The 26,953-nt window shown below is 45.1% G+C and overlaps 1 protein-coding gene across 1 annotated transcript in view; it reads right to left on the bottom strand.

Annotated features, from left to right (window-relative positions):
- LOC126298483 (sodium-dependent transporter bedraggled) overlaps positions 1-26,953 on the bottom strand; it is a 673,679-nt gene that overhangs the window by 592,497 nt on the left and 54,229 nt on the right. The window contains exon 2 of the mRNA XM_049989817.1: positions 14,931-14,980. The gene's annotated coding sequence lies outside the window, so the exon portion shown is untranslated. The remainder of the gene's footprint in view (positions 1-14,930; positions 14,981-26,953) is intronic.

Below are 26,953 nucleotides of genomic sequence, written 5' to 3'. Positions count from 1 at the left end.
ATGAGTAGCAGAAACGAACCCGCAGTGTTCGAATACAGCATTAGTAAAGTGATATTTGACACAAGCGTGTCGATTAAATATCTAGGTGTAACGTTGCCAAGCGATATGAAATCGAACAAGCATTTAAGGACGATAGGAAAAAGGAGAATGATAGACTCCGGCTTATTGGGAGAATTTTAGAAGAGTATGATTCATGTGTAAAGGAGACCGCTATAGAACACTAGTGTGACCCATTCCTCAGAGTCTGCTCAAGTGCTTTGGGTCCCCACCAGGTCGGATTAACGGAATACGTAGAAGCATTCAGAGGCGGGCTGCTAGAGGTGTTACCGGCAGGTTCGATCAACATGCGAGTATTGCGGAGATGTTTCCTGAAGTGAAGTGGAAATCCCTGGAAGGGAAGGCGACGTTCATTCCGAGGATCAGTATTGAGAAAATTTAGAGAATCACCATTTGAAGCTGACCACAGAATGATTCTACTGCCGCGAATGTACATTTCGCGTGAGGACCACGAAAGTAAGAGAAGACAAATTGGACGCGTACAGAGGCATATGGACGGTCGCTTCCCATCGTTCCATTTGCGAGTGGAACAGGAGAGGTAATATCAAGTAGTCTATAAAGTACCGTCCGCTATGCATCGTAGAGTGTCATGCGGACTATGTATGTGTACGTAGATTTGTTATCAGTAAATCTTCGTACGTGGACACTCTGAACACCTGGAGGAATTTTAACTACTACATGCGGTACATACGTTACTTACAGTATGTAACATTGGGCTGACGTGGTGCAGGGTCAAGTGAGAGGAGGAGGTTGTGAAAAATAGAAGCATGCATAATTCTTGATTACTTGTAATCAAAGTTGGTACACATTTTTGACTTACTATCGGAAAAAGTAGGGGTACTGATGGGAACGAATTTTCGTGGAAAACCAATCGAAAACAACCGATGTTAGTGTCAAATTTATTGCTTTCAGGCCGATATGCGGATTTTCTGTCGACTCTTCTGGACATTTTAGTTCTCTGAACTACGTTCTAGAAGGAACAAAACGTCCTAGAGATAATTTTTTGATATAAGTATGTTACGAATGATTGTTCATCCCTTTAAACATTTACATACATATCCTGGTATTTTTGTAAATGGAGTTTGGTGGGGTCAAGGGAAATAATAAGGGGACAAGGCCCAAATAAGTAATCGCGAAACGAGGGGTGATTAGTTACAGTCCCTACAGCCAGGGAACACCCCTCGGCTAGGCACGGCTGTCTCGTTGTGTGCCACAACCAGTCACGTAACGTTATTTTGTTTATGTTCTGTTAAGAAGTCTCAGTGCTAGGCGACTACACGTTGCAGTCAGCCCTGCAGTTGAAACTCGTAATAGCTCTCACACACGTGAGGCATATTGTTCGATCGTAAGAAGTATAGTGCAATATATATGGTGACACGCAGCAATAGCAAGAGATCAGAATCAGGTAACGTAGTGTTCCGTATCACTTGCTCAATAAAGTTTATTTCACGAGCTTCAAAATGGTTCAGATGGCTCTGAGCACTATGGAACTTAACTTCTGACGTCATCAGTCCTCTAGAACTTAGAACTACTTAAACCTAACTAACCTAAGGACTTCACACACATCCATGCCCGAGACAGGATTCGAACCTGCGACCGTAGCGGTCCCGCGGTTCCAGACTGTAGCGCCTAGAACCCCTCGGCCACTATTTCACGAACTGTTTTGGATGTGAACCATACTTGGTAAGTTGCTTAAGACAAGAACAGATCTAAAATTACTAACATTACTGCGAAAATTCAAAACCCAATCTAAAAAAGCGGTGGGGCCAGCACATAAGAGAGCATCAGTCTAGCCCCGCCTCCTGTGCCACTGCTTATCTATTTCTCTGCAAATGACACATTAAGTAAACTAGTATGGTACGAATGGATGGGAGGCCCCGAAGGGCAGATTCAGTCTCCTGATTGGTAAGGTCTTCCGTGTCCTCCGCGCCCACAAACACCTATCCTTTGCGAGAGCTGTGTTGTAAGTGTAGATGTCTGTAGTGGTGTGTGTAGGGTAATGTTGTGAAGATGTTGAGAGAAGGGGAGGGTGAAAGCACACAGCCTGCTTCTCACCCAGGGGGTCGCCCATCCGACGGGCGGATAAGTATCGACATTGCGGCCTGCCCTCACTTCGTGAGACACTGCGGAGAGATCAAAATGTTCAAATGTGTGTGAAATCTTATGGGACTTAACTGGCAAGGTCATCAGTCCCTAAGCTTATACACTACTTAACCTAAATTATCCTAAGGACAAACACAAACACCCATGCCCGAGGGAGGACTCGAACCTCCGCCGGGACCAGCCGCACAGTCCATGACTGCAGCGCCCTAGACCGCTCGGCTAATCACTGCGGAGAGGTTTGGAATGAAATGCGGGACATTGGCGCAAAGACTGACGATTAGGGGCTTTACTCCACAACCTCTCCTGTCCCCTCTGCCGTAAACTGGAAGGGAAAAATTGTCAACAGCGCGTGCCGTACCCGGACGGTCACCTATCTAAGTACTGGCCGCGCCCGATATTGCTTATTTTCGACAATGCTTGTAGAGTTTTTACAGGAAACTCAGTAACCTTAGCCTTTTACTTGTTATGGGCAAACATTGATAAAAGCCAAACTCTGCACGTCTTAAAAAAAAAAAGGACTGTTCGTGTCTGATGTCTCACCGACGTCTCAGAGCCTGACCATTAGCTCAGTTCGAGAATGGCATAACAGGGAAAGCGGTTGTAGCCTAATCGAGAACTATCACAACATTCCCCTTAGATGTTTTAGAGAACAGACCTTCACCAGGACAGTTGGAAGGGTATTTGGACCCAGAATACAAGTCCAGTGTCTCGACCACTTAATTAATTCGTTCGGAAAATGCAGCGCGAGTGTCCAAAGGGAAATTTGATCTATGCACGAGTACACTGTCGGCGTGTCATTAACCTAACGTCTTTCTGCCTTCCTACGCACGCTTCGTTAATGAAACGAGGCGATTAAGCCATTAGGCTAAATCACAAACCGCTAACAATGACACGTGGCTCATTACACTCCGAGTGGCGCTCTGCGACAGCCAAGTTAGCCGCCGGGAACTCGTGTTGCCAGTGACGAAGCGGTTTTCTTGCGGAAGTTCATCGATTTCTTAGCTCGCTATTCGCACGGCTAGACGTCGGTCGATATCTGTGCCGTAAAGGTCAGGCCGCGTCAGCCTGGCAGAGAAAGTGGAGGGAACGCCCCCGCAAATACACGCAGCCGCCGCATGTCCGGTACCGCGAGGTCCGTAGAGGCTGACGTGTTGGCAGAGATCCTTCTCATACATACCAGTAGAGTAGTCCATTTGTTTTCGAGTGCAATATACAGCGATGGAAATCGGATGTTACACCATCGAGCACTTGTCCGATATTTGTCTGACCTTGTGGAACGCTCGTAACAACACGGATATCAAACTGTCAGATTTTCATTTCATTCGGAAGTGATTTCCAACGTTGAAATAAGTACGAGGTGAGGGCCCCACGAGCACAAATCACTTTGTCACATGGAAGCAAACAGCTTCCTAATGTCACATCGAGGAATTTCTTGCCTTGTGATGCCTGTAGCAATTCTTGAAGGCTGCTGCTGGAAGGTCGCCAGGACATCACAGACAAGCTCTATGGATTAAAAATGAGAGGGCTAGGCCGGCCAGTCAATGATTCGCACGTTCCTCGATACGGCTGTGCTACGAAATGAAGCTGGTTGTTTTGGGGAAGGAGACCAGACAATGTGGTCATCGGTCTCATCGGATTAGGGAAGGATGGGGAAGGAAGTCGGCCGTGCCCTTTCAGAGGAACCATCCCGGCATTTGCCTGGAGTGATTTAGGGAAATCACGGAAAACCTAAATCAGGATGGCCGGACGCGGGATTGAACCGTCGTCCTCCCGAATGCGAGTCCAGTGTCTAACCACTGCGCCACCTCGCTCGGTCACGAAATGAAGTGTTTGTTCTTCTCTCCCGCTGGTCACGAATGATACGTTTACCATTCTTGCCGCATACTGGCGAGCATTCAGGCAATTACCAAGCCAGTCCTGCCGTCATATCCAATTGATCGCCACAATTTGGTGAACATTTCACGAGGTCGTGACCAACATAAACTTGTGGTGTCAGCGATAAATGACACATGGCAACTCGAGACCGCAATCCGGCTTACAGTAATCTCTTCCAGAAAGTTGTTGGCGACGGATGGCCAGTAAACTTTATCCGAATTTCAGCTGTTGTCGTCCGTCTCTTGGTCAGATCCGGCCGAACAGTCGTACCATCTCCTCCTGGTCTAGTCCTTCTGGAAGCACCTGTGTCGCGAGTCCATCTGATTCTGTAGCCATTGCGCCTCACCTAACTGTGATATCTGTTGGTATGTTGTTCCTATGTTCCTCGTGCCAATGATTCGATCTACCTCAAAGTTCTAAAGATGGCAACTGGTGACAGGCTGCAATTGCACGTCTTTCGGACATTCGATATGCTCCTAAAAACGTTCCAGTAACGTAAGACACACCCAACAGCCGTTATGTACTCACACCATTCGTCTGTAGGAATGGCTGTTTACTGTACTAGAAATAGCGGAAATAAATTCGCAAGATGATAAAACTGTAGCCAACAAATTCCACAGGCTTGGAAACACTAGAGTGTAAGTTTCGTAGAGTTAAGTTGTTCCTGGTGCAGCACAGCTCATTCTCGCCACTGCGTTAATTCAAAAAAATGTTCAAATGTGTGTGAAATCTTATGGGACTTAACTGGCAAGGTCATCAGTCCCTAAGCTTATACACTACTTAACCTAAATTATCCTAAGGACAAACACAAACACCCATGCCCGAGGGAGGACTCGAACCTCCGCCGGGACCAGCCGCACAGTCCATGACTGCAGCGCCCTAGACCGCTCGGCTAATCACTGCGGAGAGGTTTGGAATGAAATGCGGGACATTGGCGCAAAGACTGACGATTAGGGGCTTTACTCCACAACCTCTCCTGTCCCCTCTGCCGTAAATTGGAAGGGAAAAATTGTCAACAGCGCGTGCCGTACCCGGACGGTCACCTATCTAAGTACTGGCCGCGCCCGATATTGCTTATTTTCGACAATGCTTGTAGAGTTTTTACAGGAAACTCAGTAACCTTAGCCTTTTACTTGTTATGGGCAAACATTGATAAAAGCCAAACTCTGCACGTCTTAAAAAAAAAAAGGACTGTTCGTGTCTGATGTCTCACCGACGTCTCAGAGCCTGACCATTAGCTCAGTTCGAGAATGGCATAACAGGGAAAGCGGTTGTAGCCTAATCGAGAACTATCACAACATTCCCCTTAGATGTTTTAGAGAACAGACCTTCACCAGGACAGTTGGAAGGGTATTTGGACCCAGAATACAAGTCCAGTGTCTCGACCACTTAATTAATTCGTTCGGAAAATGCAGCGCGAGTGTCCAAAGGGAAATTTGATCTATGCACGAGTACACTGTCGGCGTGTCATTAACCTAACGTCTTTCTGCCTTCCTACGCACGCTTCGTTAATGAAACGAGGCGATTAAGCCATTAGGCTAAATCACAAACCGCTAACAATGACACGTGGCTCATTACACTCCGAGTGGCGCTCTGCGACAGCCAAGTTAGCCGCCGGGAACTCGTGTTGCCAGTGACGAAGCGGTTTTCTTGCGGAAGTTCATCGATTTCTTAGCTCGCTATTCGCACGGCTAGACGTCGGTCGATATCTGTGCCGTAAAGGTCAGGCCGCGTCAGCCTGGCAGAGAAAGTGGAGGGAACGCCCCCGCAAATACACGCAGCCGCCGCATGTCCGGTACCGCGAGGTCCGTAGAGGCTGACGTGTTGGCAGAGATCCTTCTCATACATACCAGTAGAGTAGTCCATTTGTTTTCGAGTGCAATATACAGCGATGGAAATCGGATGTTACACCATCGAGCACTTGTCCGATATTTGTCTGACCTTGTGGAACGCTCGTAACAACACGGATATCAAACTGTCAGATTTTCATTTCATTCGGAAGTGATTTCCAACGTTGAAATAAGTACGAGGTGAGGGCCCCACGAGCACAAATCACTTTGTCACATGGAAGCAAACAGCTTCCTAATGTCACATCGAGGAATTTCTTGCCTTGTGATGCCTGTAGCAATTCTTGAAGGCTGCTGCTGGAAGGTCGCCAGGACATCACAGACAAGCTCTATGGATTAAAAATGAGAGGGCTAGGCCGGCCAGTCAATGATTCGCACGTTCCTCGATACGGCTGTGCTACGAAATGAAGCTGGTTGTTTTGGGGAAGGAGACCAGACAATGTGGTCATCGGTCTCATCGGATTAGGGAAGGATGGGGAAGGAAGTCGGCCGTGCCCTTTCAGAGGAACCATCCCGGCATTTGCCTGGAGTGATTTAGGGAAATCACGGAAAACCTAAATCAGGATGGCCGGACGCGGGATTGAACCGTCGTCCTCCCGAATGCGAGTCCAGTGTCTAACCACTGCGCCACCTCGCTCGGTCACGAAATGAAGTGTTTGTTCTTCTCTCCCGCTGGTCACGAATGATACGTTTACCATTCTTGCCGCATACTGGCGAGCATTCAGGCAATTACCAAGCCAGTCCTGCCGTCATATCCAATTGATCGCCACAATTTGGTGAACATTTCACGAGGTCGTGACCAACATAAACTTGTGGTGTCAGCGATAAATGACACATGGCAACTCGAGACCGCAATCCGGCTTACAGTAATCTCTTCCAGAAAGTTGTTGGCGACGGATGGCCAGTAAACTTTATCCGAATTTCAGCTGTTGTCGTCCGTCTCTTGGTCAGATCCGGCCGAACAGTCGTACCATCTCCTCCTGGTCTAGTCCTTCTGGAAGCACCTGTGTCGCGAGTCCATCTGATTCTGTAGCCATTGCGCCTCACCTAACTGTGATATCTGTTGGTATGTTGTTCCTATGTTCCTCGTGCCAATGATTCGATCTACCTCAAAGTTCTAAAGATGGCAACTGGTGACAGGCTGCAATTGCACGTCTTTCGGACATTCGATATGCTCCTAAAAACGTTCCAGTAACGTAAGACACACCCAACAGCCGTTATGTACTCACACCATTCGTCTGTAGGAATGGCTGTTTACTGTACTAGAAATAGCGGAAATAAATTCGCAAGATGATAAAACTGTAGCCAACAAATTCCACAGGCTTGGAAACACTAGAGTGTAAGTTTCGTAGAGTTAAGTTGTTCCTGGTGCAGCACAGCTCATTCTCGCCACTGCGTTAATTCAAAAAAATGTTCAAATGTGTGTGAAATCTTATGGGACTTAACTGCTAAGGTCATCAGTCCCTAAGCTTACACACTACTTAACCTAAATTATCCTAAGGACAAACACAGACACACCCAAGCCGGAGGGAGGACTCGAACCTCCGCCGGGATCACCCGCACAGTCCATGACTGCAGCGCCTGAGACCGCGCGGCTAATCCCGCGCGGCCTGCGTTAATCATCAACATACGATCAGACGCAATATCACATCAGTTGTGTTAGGATATTGAACATTTTCCAACAGAAAGAACACAGCATGTCATTCTTAACGGAGAGAAAACTACAGACGTAATAGAAGCTACATGTGTATCCAAAGAACATATATAAATAACCTCGGGCATAACGCCCAGAGCTCCCTGGGGCTGTAGCCTAAAGAAAGGTCTTAAAAGGTCTTAACGGCACAAAATTTGTGAAAAATGCACGAAGACCCAGAGAGGGGTGCAGGGATCGTTAACTGACACTCGTCGTAAATTAATGAAAAGTACTGCGCGTAAATAGGCAGAAATACCCGGTAATGTTCCATACCACGATTGCCCAGCAATCTCTGGAAACAGTCACATCCTTTAAATATTAGAAAGTACAGTTAAGCAGTGATTTAAATTTAAACGCCCTTATAAAATTAAACTTTGAAAAGGCAGATGCTAGACTGAGGTTCATTGCAAGAAACCTCAGAAGTATAGTCCACCCACGAATGAGATAACTTAGCATATTGCTCCTGACTCATGGACCCTTACCAGGGGGGACTGATACAGTAAATAAAAAAAAAGTATGTTGTGTCACGGGTATCTTCAGTTAGTGTAAGTCACCAAACTGCTCATCCCACTCCAGTGACAGAGGAAACAATAGACACGTTGTGCATAACGATGTGTTTTACACTTAAAATTCCGTGATCGTATGTATCTATAGGACTCAACCAAGACATTTCTGCTTCTTCCTATATACAGCTGACGAAAGGACCGTGAAAGTAAACTAGGTGAGGTTTGAGCTCACACGATTGCATATCAACAGTTCTTCTTCCCGCGCATCATATCCGACTAGCACAACAAAGGGAAGGGAGGGAATGACAGCGTGTGGCGATACAAACCAATAGCATCGACTGCATAAAAGAGGCAAATTCAGATGATTAACTTTACCAGTTGATATTTGCCAAGTTATTAGGTAGATAAACAGTTCAGACAAGAAGAAAATATAAGCTTCGCAAATGTGCTACTACAAAAATAAATAAATAAATAAAAAATAAAAAACACGCTGAAGATTAGATGGGTAAATCGGCTGATAGGATACATTGTGGCTCATCGAGGGATACTCAGTTTGATAGCAGAATGATGGGTATGGGAGGCGGAGGGGTGTAAAAACTGTAGAGGGATGCAAGGCTTGAATACAGCAAACGGATACAGGTTAGAGATTTGCACAGGATAGGCTCGCTGGAAAGCTACATCAACCACTCTTCGGCCTGAAGACCACCAGAACAACAACAACAACAACGGCAAATATCAATGGCGTTGAGAAACAGCTAAATGCGCTAGAATTGAACATGTTCCAGGGCCTGATTTTTTTTAACGTGACATCTATGTAACCAACAGCAATATGTCTAGAGGCTTTGTGGCTCATGAAATATTTTCAAAAAGTAAAAGAAAATTCGTATAGCACTCATCCATAAGAGATGAAAATGCTGAGCGACGATATTGCATATTGTCTCGAGCAGGAAGCACGAGAATAAGACGAGAGAGATCCGGACGCATACTGCCAGTTAAAGACAGCGCATTTCCTTCGTTCCGTACGTTAATGGAATAAGGCAGGAAATCGCTTATCTTGGCACAAAGTATGCACCGCCATCACTGCAAAAGTAGATAAGTAAGAGGACACAGCCGTTGGCACTTATAAACACGTTTTCCCTTGCGCTTTGTAGCGTTTTTAGTGTAGATGAGTGTGATGGTAGAGAAAAGTGCGTTGTTCTTTGTTTTCTGTTGTAGATGGCTGTAAGACAGACGGGAAAGACTCGATTCCGAAATACAGTACCACTCCGGCGGAATGCTCACCATCAGCATTGTCACATGCCCACGGTCTAAGAGTGTCTGCCGAAATGTTTGGGACTGTACCCAACAACATGACACTCTGCTTTTCGCCATCAATTACAGATACAATGAATCGAAGGATCCCGCTCTTTTGTATTTTACTGACTTCGGCTGCGGTGGTGGGTACTATTTGGCAGAATACAGGCCCGTCTTATGCGCCACGCCTAGGGGTGTCTGTCTGGTTGCAAATCTCGTACAGGCGCCTAGGCCTTTAGTAATAAATATTGGAATAATTTACAGTAGCTTTAAAAATAGGCATTATGAGATCTCCAGAACGTACGGAACACAGTCATATAGTTCATCAATCTGGGACCCTTACCAGCTAGGACTGACAGAACAGATGGACGAAATCCGACAGAGTGACGCGTTTTGTCACAGGATCATTTGGTCGGCGCGAAAACGTTCACAGATGGTCAACAAACTCCACTGCTGTTGCTCTCGGTCATTAAGTGAAGGTCATCAGCCACTGTGTTGTCTGTGTGTGGTGAGAGGTAAGCCCGAAATTTAGTATTCTCGGCAGACTGTTGGCACTGTAAATCTGGGTTTACTAAATTCTATAACGATTTCTGAAATGGTATCTTCCATTCGTTTAGCTCCAATTAACATTCCACATTCAGAGTCTGTTAATTCCTGTTGTACATCTATATTCTCGTCAGGAACCTTTTCATATGTATCACCTGAGTACAACTGACAGCTTCGTCTATGAAATGAAATGATCGGAAGGCCTCGTCCGGGGAAGTTCGGCCGTCAGATACAAATCTTATTTTAGGTGACGCCACACTGGGCGACTTGAGCGTCGGTGATGATGAGATGATGATGCGGACAACACAACACCCAGTCCACGGACAGAGAAAATCTCCAATCCGGCCGGAATCGAACCCGGGCCTGTTGCACGGTAGGCAAGCACGTTACCACTCAGCTAAGCAGGTGGACAGCCCCACCTATGCAATGCCCTCTTATAGCTTGGGTAGGTTATACAGGGTGAAAAGTATTTAAACCGACAAACTCTGGGATGTTGTAGGGAACATCAAAACAAATATTTTTCCCTAATGTCATTTTTCCCTACGAGGAGTATTTAAACCGGTAGAGGAAGATTTCTCTGGCGGCAAATTAATTAAACCAACAAACACTTTTCCATTTTTTTATGACCGAGAGACAACACATCAACACAGCTCAATTTAAATTACAGTAGATTTTAAAAATGCCTCCATTGACACGTAAACAAAGGTTACACCGTCGGATCATGTTCTGTATGACACGGGCAAAAACCCCAGGAGTATCCTGAATTGTTCCTGCTGCTGCTACTATCCGGGCAACCAGATCCTCTTCTGATGCAACAGGGGTTGCGTAAACAAGGTTGCGCATCTCTCACCACACAAAAAAGTCCAGAGGGGACATATCTAAGGGATCGAGCAGGCCATGGTACAGGACCACCTCTGGCAATCCACGTTTCTGGGAACCGTCGGTCCAGGAATCGACGCACACGACGACTGAAATGTGCCGGCGCCCCGTCATGTTGGAACCACGTGCGTTGTCTTGTAGGGAGCGGGACGTTTTCCAGCAATTCTGTCAACGCTCTGACGTGAAAATTGTAATAGTGCCTGCCATTTAATGACCTAGGTAGCGGATACGGCCCAATTAAACAGTCCCCAACAACACCGACCCACACATTAACGAAGAACCGCACTTGATGAGCGTTAGTAACTGTGGCATGTGGGTTATCCTCACTCCAAACATGTGAATTGTGCATGTTGAAGACTCCGTCACGCTCGAACGTTGCTTCATCGGTAAACAACACAGAGGATGGAAATGCAGGATGCATTTCACACTGTTCCAGGTACCACTGCGAAAACTGTGCTCTGGGTGGATAATCAACTGGTTCCAGGTTGTGGATACGCTGTAAGTGAAATGGACGTAACAATTGCTCTCGAAGGACTGTTGTTACATTCGTCTGATTCGTCCCCATGTTACGTGCAATTGCACGCGTGCTGATTGAAGAATCCCGCTCCACATGCTGCAAGACAGATTCCTCAAATTGCAGCGTTCTTAGCGTGCGACGGCGTCCCTGTCCAGGTAATCTGCTATATGACCCGGTCTCATGCAGACGTTGGAACACAGCAGCAAAGGTCGTACGATGCGGGATACGGCGATTAGGATATTATTGTTGATAAACCCGCTGTGCAGATCGTCCGTTGTGGTGCGCTACGTAGTACGAGCCAACCACATAAGTGTACTCACTCCAGGTGTATCGCTCCATTTGTAAACAGAGACAATGAATTACTACACTGGTGGACAGCAATTGCCTTCAACTGAAGAACGTAATACGCCCTCTAACAACTGAAGATCGTAATACGGCCTCTAACAAATGAAGAGCGTAATAATGCCTCCATGGGTTTAAATAATCCTCATAGGAAAAAATGACATTAGGGAAAAATATTTGTTTTGATGTCCCCTACAACCTCCCAGAGTTTGCGGTTTAAATACTTTTCACCCTGTACTACTGCATATCACAATCAAATTACTTTTGTCGCCCCATTGTATATTTATGGCTGGGCATCCAGTTGGGCTGAATTTGCAGCGCACATGCGGGAACGTCACTTCATACCAGTCGGTCGCAGGTTCGAATCCTGCCTCGGGCATGGGTGTGTGTGATGTCCTTAGGTTAGTTAGATTTAAGTAGTTCTAAGCTCTAGGGGACTTATGAGCTACGATGTCGAGTCCCATAGTGCTCAGAGCCATTTCATACCAGTGGTGGATACCTGGGCGCCCCCCCCCCCCCCCCCCCTTGCGGAGCCACCCGCATTGTCAATCGCGCCGCCCTCGCCAGTCAGCCCGCACGCTTTTCGTTCGTTTCTCTCGTCAGTCGACGTGACTGAATCGAGTTATCGAGTAGTTGTACTTTCCTATGTAGCACGCGCGTCCGCGTCATCGTATTTTATACGTTTCTGTCTGTCATATACAGGGTGTTACAAAAAGGTACGGCCAAACTTTCAGAAAACATTCCTCACACACAAATAAAGAAAATATGTTATGTGGACATGTGTCCGGAAACACTTAATTTCCATGTTAGAGCTCATTTTAGTTTCGTCACCTACGCTCAATGGAGCACGTTATTATGATTTCATACGGGATACTCTACCTGTGCTGCTAGAACATGTCCCTTTACAAGTACGACACAACTTGTGGTTCATGCACGATGGAGCACCTGCACATTTCAGTCGAAGTGTTAGTACGCTTCTCGACAACAGATACGGTGACCGGTGGATTGGTAGAGGCGGACCAATTCCATGGCCTCCACGCTCTCCTGACCTCAAACCTCTTGACTTCCATTTATGGGGGCATTTGAAAGCTCTTGTCTACGCAACCCCAGTACCAAATGTAGAGACTCTTCGTGCTCGTATTGTGGACGGCTGTGATACAATACGCCATTCTCCAGGGCTGCATCAGCGCATCAGGGATTCCATGCGATGGAGGGTGGATGCATGTATCCTCGCTAACGGAGGACATTTTGAACATTTCCTCTAACAAAGTGTTTGAAGTCACGCTGGTACGTTCCGTTGATATGTGTCTGCATTCCATGATTAATGTGATTTGAAGAGAAGTAATGAAATGAGCTCTAACATGGAAAGTAAGCGTTTCCGGACACATGTCCACATAACATATTTTCTTTCTTTGTGTGTGAGGAATGTTTCCTGAAAGTTTGGCCGTACCTTTCTGTAACACCCTGTAGACAGCTAACACACACACACGAGAAAAGTCGCGGCCACACTAGTGATATCGATACGTTATTCTGTCTGACATTAGTTCGAGAAAAGTCGCGAATATTCTACTATTTCCTTGTACAGAGAATTTCGAAACGTAGCATTATAAATACGGACTATTCACCGAATAGGAAGCTAGTTTACATTCAGAAGCAGAAATATAAAGACTGAAGAAGTAAAAAGTCCTCGTTGTGACAGGTGCAAGTGTGAAGATTAGTCAAGAGTGAGAGCGATCAGCTGATTGTGAAGTATTAGTAATACATAGTAATTTCTCAGTAAAAATATTGTTACAAGGCTCAAAACAATATTTTTACTTATAACGTAACAATAGTTTTCCATATTTAACTCGTAATACGAGTTAGATATGGGAAACTCTTGATGCGTATATCTCCGGTAGTAGCGATTTTCTAGAAGATTCCTAAAAACGTATTGTTACTATACAAGGCCCTCTATAGAACGCACTAGAAAGGAACGGAATCGACAATAAAAGTTCCACACACATGTATTGTCAGATGACTTCATCCTTGGAAACTCGCCCTTATATTATACCTCATAAGGTACATATTGGCTTGTCGCTTTCACAGTACGTATTTGTTCACACTCCACTGATTAAAAAGAGACTAATGGGAGACATTCTTCAATACAAGCAAACGAGCATAAACGCCCTTAATGATCGTGTGTTATGCAACCGTTGTCTGTTTGTCCTAGATCTGACTATTCTACTTAGCACACGTTGTACAAAATATTTGTTTGTCTACCTGCATCTATTGCTACAGCAGAAAGAAGTTTTCCAATATTGTAGCGTACAAAGTCATGACTGAGGTCGACAATAAAGGAGGATCTACTTAATAGGTTTGTTTATAAATAAATAAATCTTCTGCTACCAGTCACTATTTTTCTTTGTTACTTTTATCACGACGCGTTTCGAGAAATAATTCACATTTTCAAGTGCGTTTTTTGTGTGTATTAAGCCATTTCTTTTGATGCTGTCCGTGTGTGTGAGTCTGCTTCATTTAGTTGACTTTTACTGCAATACATAAGAAACACACGATTTTTTAGTTGGGTATCAATTCCTTTTGTGAAGTTAGTTGCGAAATTTAGAAGAATTTGTACTTACCATTTTCTAATGCCCTATTTGTGCAGAGCCTCACACACACACACACACACACACACTAAACATCACACACAACTTGTTGTACACTTTAAACATCGAAAATATCTTATATAAACAAAATAGTTACAAAGATCTTCTTACAGGTAGTGTGCTGGAGCACACTATGGCCGAACTGTTGCGAATGTTACGTGAAGCTGCGAGCAATGAGGAGAAGGGTGGACGCTACACGTGTAATGTGCGACAAGTTGATAATTTTGCTTTGAAGGGAAGTGTGCCCGGATAGCCGAAGCGCTTAACGCGACCGCTCGCGTACGGCGGGAAACCCGAGTTTGAGTCGCGGTTCGGCACAAATCTTCACTTCTCACCATTGAATTTCATTCAGTGCCCAATTGCTGTATTTCTTATTAAATTTTGTTTGTGTAGTGTTTGAATGCTCTACCACACTACCGCCCGGTCAATTTCTATAGGTAAGCCATTTTTTTCTTCTAAGTCAATGCTTTTTTAATACTGTATGAAGCTCAAACTGAGATTTAAAAAATCACAAAATACATAAGTAAAGTGTAATTCTCACTCATACTACACAGATACCTGTTACAGGCAACTGGGGTGTACTTCGTGCAAGCTTCTAAAATTATTAAAAGTAAGTGGTGTACTTACGTCGGGTATCCGGATCATGTGAGCCGTAAAGACCTGAAGCCCATGGACCGCTTTGAAAAAGAGAAGACGATTGTTACAATTTCAGTGCTGTAAAGGTTTGAATTTACATGTACATCTACATACATACTATCCAAGCCACGATACGGTGCACGGCGGAGAGAACCTCGCACCACTGCTCGTCATTCCCTTCTCCGTTCCACTCGCAAATGGAGTAAGGGCAACACGATGTCTGTAGGCTTGTATTCGCAGTACTTACACGAGACGAACGTTCGCTACAGCAGGATCATTCTACAGCCTGTCGCAAATCTTGGTTCTGTAAATTTTCTCATTAGAAATTCTTCTTCGCTCCAGGTATTCCCATATGAATTGATAGAGCATTTCCGTTGTGCTCTAATGTCGATCGAATCTATCGATGACAAATCTAGCGGCATGCCTCTGCACTGCTTAGACGTCTATCCTCGATCTGTCGCGATGGCGATCCCAGACACCAGAGCAGTACTCGAGACTGGGTCGCGCAAGTGTGCGCGGCTTCCCTTACAGGTGTCTGACACTCCAAGAATTCTTCTTATAAAACGAAGTCGATCATTCGTCTTCCCTACAATAGAGCTTACACGCTCGTTCAATTTCTTGTCGCTTTGTAAAGTTTCGAGAGTGGTGTGCTGACCACATGCCCCTCCTATCCGCATCCTCAGCTGAGGATGACACGGCAGTCGGATGGTCCCGATGGGCCACTTGTAGCCTGAAGACGGAGTGCTTGTAAAGTTTCGCCTAGAGGGACAAGAATTTGAAAAATAGTATCATTTTAAAATTTTTTCGCAAAGTAAATCTTTATTGTCACAGTAAGTAACGAATACAAGAAGAAATTCAGAAAAAGTAAATAACAATTGTTTTAAGAAGACGGCTTCCAAAATTTCGTGTGATAAATTTAAAGCAATTTCGTAGTTTTCCTAGACATCTTCGAAACTCCCACGAAGTCCTAACGCCTGCAACACATTAATCCTAAATAACAAGCAAAAATATTCCACAAGATTTCGGGATTGCAGCCGGATCTCGTCGACTTCTTTCCACGATATTTCGGCTGACAACGTTACAGCCATCTTCAGGCGAGTGTTTGACACTGGAGATTGCTAGTGCATGTCGCTCTATTTATACGTAAAAGTGCTGCAAGACGCGCATGCGCAAGTTACCGTTGCATGCGCGCCACCTGTCGGTTCCAAGGCCCTCTACAATACTACTGCATCTATGGAGCGCAAGCGAATGCGTGGTACAAGTAAAACATGCACGCCCCCTGTAGGCAGACGTGTCCAAAACAATAAAATGCAAAATTTCAATATTAAAATTAAAATTAATTGTCGCTCGACATGTCAGAAGGCATAAAAAGTTTTCTTTTGGTTGATATTAAAGAAATCAACGGGTCCCAGGCCTTATTCAATTGAAAGCCGCCATCACGATTAATGAGATTTTCCGCCAAACGTATTTCCACGGATTCCTTAACAACTGAATCCCAGAAGGATCTCGATGGGAGCAAGATTTTCGTGGCAGAATAATCCATAGTATGTCCTGTAGAAATACAATGTTCGGCTATGGCCGACTTACTGGGCAAAAATGTTCGTAAAATTTAACAAATCTATATCAAAAATATATACTGGGGCAATGGCTTCATTTTGAAACAACACATAAAATCAGTAGTACAAACTCAAATTAACATTACAATAACTCAAGATATACTTATCTTACCTGTCAATGACCCCCTTCAGTATGATCACTACAAAACGCGACACATACACACACACACACACACACACACACACACACACACACACACACACACACACAACCCTCTACTACAATCACTTATAGTAGCAAAATCTCCGCACACACTTGATTTGAACAATGTAAATAACTGTTGCTATGCACTAAATTCGTAGAAGTACCTCACTGTACAACTAGATGCCTTTGTCTTGCAACAGCATCGGTGGTTTCATGCGATTGATGCTCGTACTTCATATTTAAAAAAAAAAATAAAATGCTGGTTTGAGGCAGAAACCCAAATGGTTAAACAAACTGACTGTGTCAAGCGCACACCACCAATATGGCATCGAATATCACAGAGTTGTTCTCGTAACTCATTCGCATTTCTTGACGCCGCTGGTGCCGTACTCAGCCGCTAGCGGGGCTAACGAGCCCACAGGGTAGGGACCGTGACGCGTTCCGCTCCGTGACACCACCTGCAGTCTAATGCAGTCAGCCCCCAGAGTTCATCTCAGCACACCACCACTACGAACGCTCTTCACTTTAAATTCGCTGTGGTTGTTGGTGACACTGGTTTGATTATGCTCTCCACACTGTTCTATTTTGTACTTTATAACTGTTGCACCCTACATCTATTTGAACGTACCTAATGGATTCGAGCGTTATTCCCGCTCTAGATTTGTTTCACAGTTAATAATTCCTCGATGCATCATCACGTATCCCATCAACTTATCCCTTACTTTAGTCAAATTGAGGCTGAACGCTTTTCTCTCTTAGACTCGATTAACTATATCTTTACTACTTATCCAATCTGTCCATATAGTCTTCATCTTTCTGATGCAACACCACATTTTACAAGCTTACAGCTTCTGTTTTCTTCTCATCTGTACTGCTTACCGCCCACTATTCCGAAGACAACGCTCCAGGCGTATACTCTCAGAAAAGACTTCAATACACGTAAATTTACATTCGATGCTAAAAAATTCCTCAGAGGACATCTCCTAGACACCACGAGGAACATAGTGGATCTTAGATTGAACCTTGGGGAACCCCACAATTGATTTCTCCCCAGTCAGAATTATGTCCCTGGAGTATATTTCGTGAATTACTGAGTACAACTTCCTGCACTCTTTTTATTAGATATGACGTTATCCATTGGTTGGCTAGACTGTCAGTCCTGCAAAACATCAGTTTAGCTAGGAGAATATTGTGAGGGACATTGCAGAAAATACCAACTGGTGCCGTTTCATTATATACTGCTTTTAAAATCTTGTGAGTGAACATGTAAATGGCACTATTGTTGTTAAGGTGAGATACTGTTCTAGAATATACCACATTCTCAAAAAGTTTGGAGAATGATGTCAGCAGTGATACAAGTCAGTAGTTAGTTACATCCCTCTTATTACCGTTCTTAAGGAAGGGTTTAACAATAGCTTATTTCAGTCTCTCTGGAAAAATGCCTTGAGATCGGTACTCGGGTGTATAACCCATCGTCAGAGGCGTCTCATAAAGAGGAACAAACAACTGAATGTACATCAGTTCCTGCAACAAGACGACTGTATGTATAACAGCAGAAATATTATACAGGGCGAAGAAAAAATGTCGCACTTGCAGGTCGGCATGCAATTCCTCGTCCCGATTCGAAACAAAAGTTTATCTAGCAAAGTCAGATGAGATGCATTTTGAAATCACATGCATGAAAGAGAGGAGCTGGTAAATCACATAGTGCAGCTCATCCGAATATACAGAGCAACGTCTATCAGCGCACACTGCCGTACCACCCGTCGTAACTCACTGACAAGGGAACCTCCCCATCTCACCCCCCTCAGATTTAGTTATAAGTTGGCACAGTGGATAGGCCTTGAAAAACTGAACACAGATCAATCGAGAAAACAGGAAGAAGTTGTTTGGAACTATGAAAAAAGTAAGCAAAATATACAAACTGAGTAGTCCATGGCAACATAGGCAATATCAAGGATCGTGTGAGCTGTCATGTGACGCACATGCCGTCACCAGTGTCGTATAGAACGTATCAGACGTGTTTACCTGTGGACGAATCGCTTGACCTATGACCTTGCGATTAAATGTTTTCGGTTCCCATTGGAGAGGCACGTCCTTTCGTCTATTAATCGCACGGTTTTGCGGTGCGGTCGCAAAACATAGACACTAAACTTATTACAGTGAACAGAAACGTCAATGAACGAACGGACAGATCATAACTTTGCGAAAATAAAAAAAGTAAACTTTTCACTCGAGGGAAGAATTGAACCAGGGACTACTCGTTTCGCAGCTGCTCATGCTAACCACGGGAACAAGGTGCTCCTTACTCTCCTTGATGTTGCCTATGGTGCACATGGACTACTCAGTTTGTATATTTTGCTTATTTTTTTCATAGTTCCACACAACTTCTTCCTGTTTTCTCGATTGATCTGTGTTCAGTTTTTCAAGGCCTATCCACTGTGCCAACTTGTAACTAAATCTGAAGGGGGTGCGATGGGGAGGTTTCCTTGTGAGAAGACTTCTGGGTCATCAAATCCACATTCATCCTGAAGCTATGGTTTTATTATTTTCTTTATTTTTTAGACGTCCGTTCTATAGTTCTTGTCGGTTATAAGCAGGACATCATTTTGTCACATGTCAGTGAGATCCATTAAACTGCATGCGTATGTCAACTAACAGCGCGGTGCACAACCGTAACTGGTTGTCTCAATTTCACGCAGGGCGGCTTCCGGATGGAGTACGGAAATGATGATTCGTCGACATTCTTTTGGTGCTGGGTGCATCCAATAACAGACCAGCTGCTACCGCTGCTCGTGCGTATGCCGCACGTTAACCTCCAAGGCACCATCGCGATAAGAACGTTTTCGGTCGCCCGAAGCGACGACTTAGGGAAACCGGTAATCTTCGTCCACAGAAGTCGTCCAAGGGCTAGACGTACTTGACAACCAGAGGGCGCGATTCTTGAAACCGTTCACCAGTCACCTCGGTGAAGTACCCGTGGTATTGCAAAGGAGCTCCAGATGTCTCAAAGATCAATTGTTGAAGTGTTGCACGATGAAGAACTGCATCCATACCATTACACGTTAACTCAACTCCAGCGGCCAGAAGACCACATTCGACGAATACAGTCTTGTGAATAGCTTTTGCACCAAGTGTAAGGTAACAAACATTTTATGAGTAATGTGATATGGTTCAAATGGCTCTGAGCACTATGGGACTTAACATCTATGGTCATCAGTCCCCGAGAACTTAGAACTACTTAAACCTAACCAACCTAAGGACAGCACACAACACCCAGCCATCACGAGGCAGAGAAAATCCCTGATCCCGCCGGGAATCGAACCCGGGAACCAGGGTGTGGGAAGCGAGAACGCCACCACACGACCACGAGATGCGGGCAATGTGATATAGACTGACGAATGTAGCTCCACTCGTTAAGGTGTTTTCAACCTTCATAACAGCCATTATTGGTCGGAACACAACCCACGTGTCACTTGTGACCGAGGTTTTCGAACACGCTTTGACATAAACCTGTAGGCTGGAACCGTGTGAGGAGTGCTTTTGGGCCCTTAGCTATTGCCGGACAAGTTGAATGCGCCTCCTGTATCGTACGTTTCTTTGCTGCACCGTCACATTTTGTAATGAATGTGCGCAACTATTTAAATGAAGCCTTTCCAAGGGAATGGATTGCTCGTGGAGTCCAGTGTCTGGCGTCCAGTTTCCTCGGATATTAATCGACTATATATTTTATTTTTAGGGACACTTAAAGGAACAAGTTTGTAGTACATCGCCCATGAATGTGCACGACCTAATAGCACTCGTGCATGCCGCTTTGGCAGTGGTGGATGCAGGTGTGTTTCATAGGGTTCAGCAAAGTATGATACAGAAAGTGCCGAAGTGTTTGCAAATGCAAGGTGGTCGCCTAGAACACCTTCTCTAAAACGAACGCTGCTCGTACGTGTACGTATCGACTCTGTGAAGATAAGCCTTGACGTCAAACGCACAGTATGGAATTGTTTTGCATAGCATAATGTAGCCTACCTGTTGTGTTTTTGTACATCACTGAATACAGACGATGTTACTGTGTCCGCTATTATTTCTGATGGCTTTATTTGTGCCACGGACGACACAAAGAGGTCATTTACGTCTGCAACAAGTTCACGTTATGTCTTAATGTTTCAATAAAGGTAACAATAACAGAAATAAATACACTAGATTCCACACTGTGGAGATGTGAACTGGATACAATTTTACGCTCTCCAACACAGGAGGCGCAGCATGTCCACGACGTACTGTTGTGCCGTCAGAGTTCCCTCGAACACTACCAGCGGTGCTCTGAAGTCATTAAATGGCTCCGCAAACCCTGATGCCAGCTATGACTCTCCAATAAATTTTAAGGGTGGGAACTCCGAGGTCGCCTCCGTACTCGCAGAGGACGGTCATTCGGGTTATTGCAGAACCGTGATGAAGATATGGGGGACGCACTTCCACAGCGTACTGAACAAGGATGGACTAAGAGGGAGACTGACTGCTACGATCGCAGGTTCGAATCCTTCCTCGGGCATGCATGTGTGTGATGTCCTAAGGTTAGTTAAGTTTAAGTAGTTCTAGGTTCTAAGGGACTGATGACCTCAGCAGTTAAGTCCCACAGTGCTCAGAGCCATTTGAACCAAAAAGTGACTACACAAATCAAAATACGTAAAATTTCTAATTTCGTTTATTATTATCATTGTACTTTGAATTTGTATGGCTATTTGGCTGCAATAAACTTATTATCATCTCTTGACACAATGCGACGCCATTCATCGGCAGTGCATACTTTCCGGTCACGTAGCTGTCGTGTTGTGTTTACGGCAATCTTAGCACGGGACAGAAATTCCTCAGTCCGGTTGCTGCTGGTCTGGGCGACACAGAATGCTGGACGGAGTCCGTGACTTGTTATCGGATGGCAGGAGCAGATATGAAGCCGTTAAGATATGCTCGGTGCAGAACACGGCGACTGACAGTTGTGGTGGTCGAGCGGAACCCCACGTTCCCGTGCTGTCCAACATCGGGCCCGTGCCACATGCGAATGCCCCAGAAATCTGTGTATTTCACGATTCGACCAGCCAGCCAAATGGAGACCCACAATGAAACACCTTTCAATCCCTGTGACGTGCCGATAAAGCCGTCTCGCGTATCTCACGCTCATATTCAAGTATTACTGAAGTTTCGCTCGCTAATTCCCACGGTCGTTCTGAACGTACACGAAATCGAGGAAAGCTGTGGATACGCGGCGTCTACATTGATGCCGTTTTCCCAGATTTCACTCAGTTCCCCACTTATGCACACGAGCTTGCGGACCGGCATTGTGACTGGAGTGAGGACTTAAGGTAAATAAAATTCACCACATCCTTCTTAGCCAGAGAAATCGTCGTATAAAAAACACGGTGTTACAGAGCAGTTACTATTTATAATGGATATACTCTGGTGGAGAACATAGAGACGCCACGAGGCTGTTAGCGGGTGATGTTTAGTTTAGGTATTTGTTTCGTGGATCAGAACTGCGACAAAAGCCAGCTTTTGTGTTGAATGTACTGTGCATCTAATCGAGAGATTACAGGAGCGCAAGCGCTGATGAGACAACAGCATATTCACCACAGCCAATCATTTGCTTTGAACGACACACGCAGTGCTGTGTTGTCGGATGTCTTCACTTATACGTCATCTATGTTTCAATGTCAAGTCTCCAGGAAGTGATTAAACTCAACAGAATGAAAGAGCGCGTGGCAAAGTTCTGGATACTGTGATCAATGAGGCTTTAGCTAGTGGACTGCCGTAGGGCGAATGCGCAGGAAATGCTATACCGTTGCCGAGAATTCTTCCGGATTGTATGGCCGTGGTCCATGGAACTCTTCAATCGCTGATGTTTCGTCCAAAGCTACGTTGGACATCTTCGGAGGTGCTCCTGGTTGTGCGCTGAGTCTTGCAGCCGGCCGGGGTGGCCGAACGGTTCTAGGCGTCTCAGTCTGGTCGCAGGTTGGCATCAATGTGTGTGATGTCCTTAGGTTAGTTAGGTTTCAGTAGTTCTAAGTTCTAGGCGACTGATGACCTCAGATGTTAAGTCCAATAGTGCCAGAGCCATTTGAACTATTTTCTTGAGTCTTGGCCATTTGAACCATTTTTTTTTTTTTTTTTAGTCTTGCAGTCGGCAAGACTCAGCATAACCAAGAGCACCTCCAAAGATGTCCAACGTAGCTTTGGACGAAACGTCAGGGATAGAAGAGTTCCATGGACCACGGCCATACAACCCGGAAGAATTCTCGGCAGCTGAAACATCCGGTCGTGAAAGCCTTCATTGTATGAATGATGTACAGTGCCTACATGCTGCTCTCGTGAAGTGTGCATGGAGTTCCGTTTCGCTGTGTTACAATCAGTTCATGGAAATTTCTCACTTTTACTTCGACGAAGAATAAGGCAAAAACGTATAACAACGTGGCAGAAAAGAGTAGAAGCTTTTGAAATGTACTACAGAAGAATATTGAAGATTAGATGAGTAGCTGGGATAACTAATCAAAAGGTACCACTTCGAGTGTGGAGAAATATTTATGGCACAACGTGACAACACATATTGATGCAACAGTGAATAGTCAATCTGGTTATGTAAAGAACTGTAGAGCGAGAACACGGCTTGACTACGGAGCACTGGTACAAGATTATGCAGGCTGCAGTCGTTATGCACAGATGAAGAGTCTTGCGCAGCATAGACTAGCGTGGCCAGCTGCTTCAAACCAGCTCAACATTCACAACAACAACAACAAGTACTGCATGTGTTAATATATGGTACTTCAAGTAAAGATTTAGCTTTTTCCCAGACTCTTGTGAATCTGTTGTTCCTGACGCGATACATTGCCCTCAGGCACTTATGCTTGTGTAGTCCGTCAATTCGTCTACCTTCCAACATTGATTGTATACAAATGCAAAGTTTTACAGCCAAAAGGCACTGATGGGTGGTGAAACTGACAAACGGTTGTTTTCAGCCGTTCGAGCTGAGGTGGGCACTACTTCCGTTGTAAGTCGACCACTAGCTGTGGCCGCCCACTGTGATCAGGGTGCTTCCACACCACATTTACGTGTTCCTCTTCTCGGTGCTGGAGATAAGGGCCGCGGCACGTTGATAGATGAGTCATGCCACTAGCTGTAAGATTCGTCACTGGTCAGAGAGATAGTGGCACAGACGTTACAAGAAAAGCGTTGCGTATCACGGGAACGACAGCTTTACTCGCCACATTCCAACATTCCACAACGAGTCGACAAACGTATTACTTCACAATATACAGGGTGTTCCGAAATTCCCGTTACAAACTTCTAGGTCGTATAGAGGGCAGTGAGTACGCAATATTTAGAATAGGGACTCACGTCTGGAAACGTACCATTTCCGTTCTACGGCGGTTTCAATTTAGATGTTTAACTAATCCACTCCTGCTTGAGGAATTGAATTAGGCGCGACGTCGTACAATTAATAGGTAACAATTCGAAAAGAAACATAACGAAACATCCATTTATCACTTAAGCACATTCGTATGTATTGGTTAAAAACAGTCTTGGTAGCAACTAATCCAAAGTTAATACTGTTAAGCACTGGTTTGCTGTATGCCACATATACGTTATTCGTATGTTCTCACACTTAAACATCATGTGTTTACATTATTAAAAACAAAAAGGAACCCAGCATAGTTTACTTACAAAACACTAATCATGCATTACAACAGCGGCTCGATGTGGCGACCACCAACGTTGTCACAGACATTGTATCTACGAAGCATGTTATGGTACATACTCTCGATTGGTGTCTTCCATTTCTAGCACAGCGACCAGAACTCGTGCCAGCAGATCTTCCCCTGTCTCTACATGAGTCTCGTAAACTAAGCGTAGCCGGCAGCGGTGGTCTAGCGGTTCTAGGCGCTCAGTCCGGAACCGCGCGACTGCTACGGTCGCAGGTTCGAATCCTGCCTCGGGCATGGATGTGTGTGATGTCCTTAGGTTAGTTAGGTTTAAGTAGTTCTAAGTTCTAGAGGGCTGATGACCACAGATGTTAAGTCCCATAGTGCTCAGAGCCATTTGAACCATTTTTGAAACTAAGCTTAGCATACGACCGTACAAAAACTAGTCCGTAGCACTTAAATGCGGCGATCGTGGCGGCCACGGGGTTGGACCATCTCGGCCTATCCATCTTTCGCTATATCGTCCGTTGAGATGTCTCCAAACCGCACGTGAGAAGAGGGGTGGGTCCATTATCGTGCTGAAACCACATTTACTGCCGGACATTCACTGAGACAGCTTCCAGGAACGGGTCCAATACGTTTTGTAGGAAGATAAGTATGCAGGACCAGTTAGCTTGATTGGGAGGAGGCATGGCCCAATCACACGACCTTCCAGCAGCAAGGCAGACGTTAAGTGAAATCAGGTGACCCTCTCACGTCGTACACGTCATCCTGTCCATCCTGTTGCATACCAGGACAAGCAACACTCAGAATTTTTTCTTTCCCTCAGCGGACGTGGACGCGTTATACATCTGAAAGAAAGCGTCGTAGAAGGAAACGGTACGGACATATTCAAAATATTATTTACTCACTCCCCTCTACAAGTTCTAGAAGTTTGTAACTGCAAATTTCTGAACGCCCTGTCTAACGCGTAATAATCGTGACGTTCAAGTTAGAGGAGTTCGAGTTTATACGTAAAGGTACCGCCTCTCTTCGCTTGTACCGCCCGCGAATTTAACAGGAAGGCAGTGGAGAGTGACGACGGGGGAGCGGGAGGGAGTGAAGGGTAATCCTGGTACAGTCTGTACCGTCCATCCTCTCCATACTCTGTAACTCGCTGAGTACACATGCAGATGTGTGCTGGATGAGCGTTAGCGCAGCTTATATCTTTCCCCGCGATACTGCCCAAGGTTTCGCGGACTAGTAAGCAATCTTTATCAGACGTATCTCAGTTTCGTTGCCAGCCATCCACGCTCTAGCGATTTAGCGGCATTTCAGTAGAAATTCTAACATCCGTCAGATTCTCGGCCTGTCCGGCTTACCTTTTTTAAGCCAGTTTGAGACCCCTACAAATATTGCGTAAACATCTATGGTACTAAATATCGACAGGAGTAATAAGGAATAGGCTACTTTTAAAGACTTTGTACTAGAAATATAGCCTTAAAAATGTGGCTACTGTCATTTATTTGTGCGGAACAAGTATCACAAATGTATAGAGAAATTTCTGTGCTGCAAGTTTACTTCGAAGCAATATGTTCTGAAGCATATTGTGGAGGTCAGCTCGGCGCCGGAAGGAATAAAAAAAATGTTCAAATGTGTGTGAAATCTTGTTTGTGATGTCGTTAGGTTAGTTAGGTTTAAGTAGTTCTAGGTTCTAGGGGACTGATGACCTAAGATGTTAAGTCCCATAGTGCTCAGAGCCATTTGAAGCATTTAACTGCTAAGGTCATCAGTCCCTAAGCTTACACACTACTTAACCTAAATTATGCTAAGGACAAACACACACATCCATGCCCGAGGGAGGACTCGAACCTCCGCCGGAACCGGAAGGAATAAATAAGGCCTGAAACTGAATGCGTACGACAGGCGAGAGTATGTGAAGCCTGGTGGAAAAGGAACGAGTAACCGAATGACGTGGCTAACGAGGGCAGGAAGTCTTACGAAACTGAAATCAATGTGCGTTCTGTAGTAAAGGCAGGCCGGTCCGTGGGCTGAAACGAGTGTGCTTTCCTCAGGGGCAGAGCCAGGGCGGCCACGCCCACCGTCGCTAACGAGCTCCTCTCATAGCTAGATCTTCTTTGCCCATGCCACAAATAATTTTTAATATCTGCCCAGAGAAGAGCGCTTCCTACACATCTTATTGTGTACGCAGGCCAGGAGCGAAGGAGCCGAGGGGATGCGTGCACTTGAATGGATATATGTGTATATATGAAAGAGAAAGGTTCCTACGATAGTTATGCGTTCTAACAAGGGAACCTACCAATCACACCCCCTTTATATGTAATGGTAAGATAGCCCAGTAGATAGATTGCCGGCCGTAGTAGCCGAGCGGTTCTAGGCGCTACAGTCCGGAACCGCGTGACCGCTACGGTCGCAGGTTCGAATCCTGCCTTGAGCATGGGTGTGTGTGATGTCCTTTGGTTAGTTAGGTTTAAGTAGTTCTAATTTCTAGGGGACAGATGACCTCAGATGTTAAGTCCTATAGTGCTCAGAGCCATTTGAACCATTTGGCCCAGTAGATAGCTAGTC

Source organism: Schistocerca gregaria, chromosome X (assembly GCF_023897955.1).
Source record: "Schistocerca gregaria isolate iqSchGreg1 chromosome X, iqSchGreg1.2, whole genome shotgun sequence".
NCBI lineage: Eukaryota > Metazoa > Arthropoda > Insecta > Orthoptera > Acrididae > Schistocerca > Schistocerca gregaria.
This window is presented reverse-complemented; position numbering and strand designations above follow the sequence as displayed.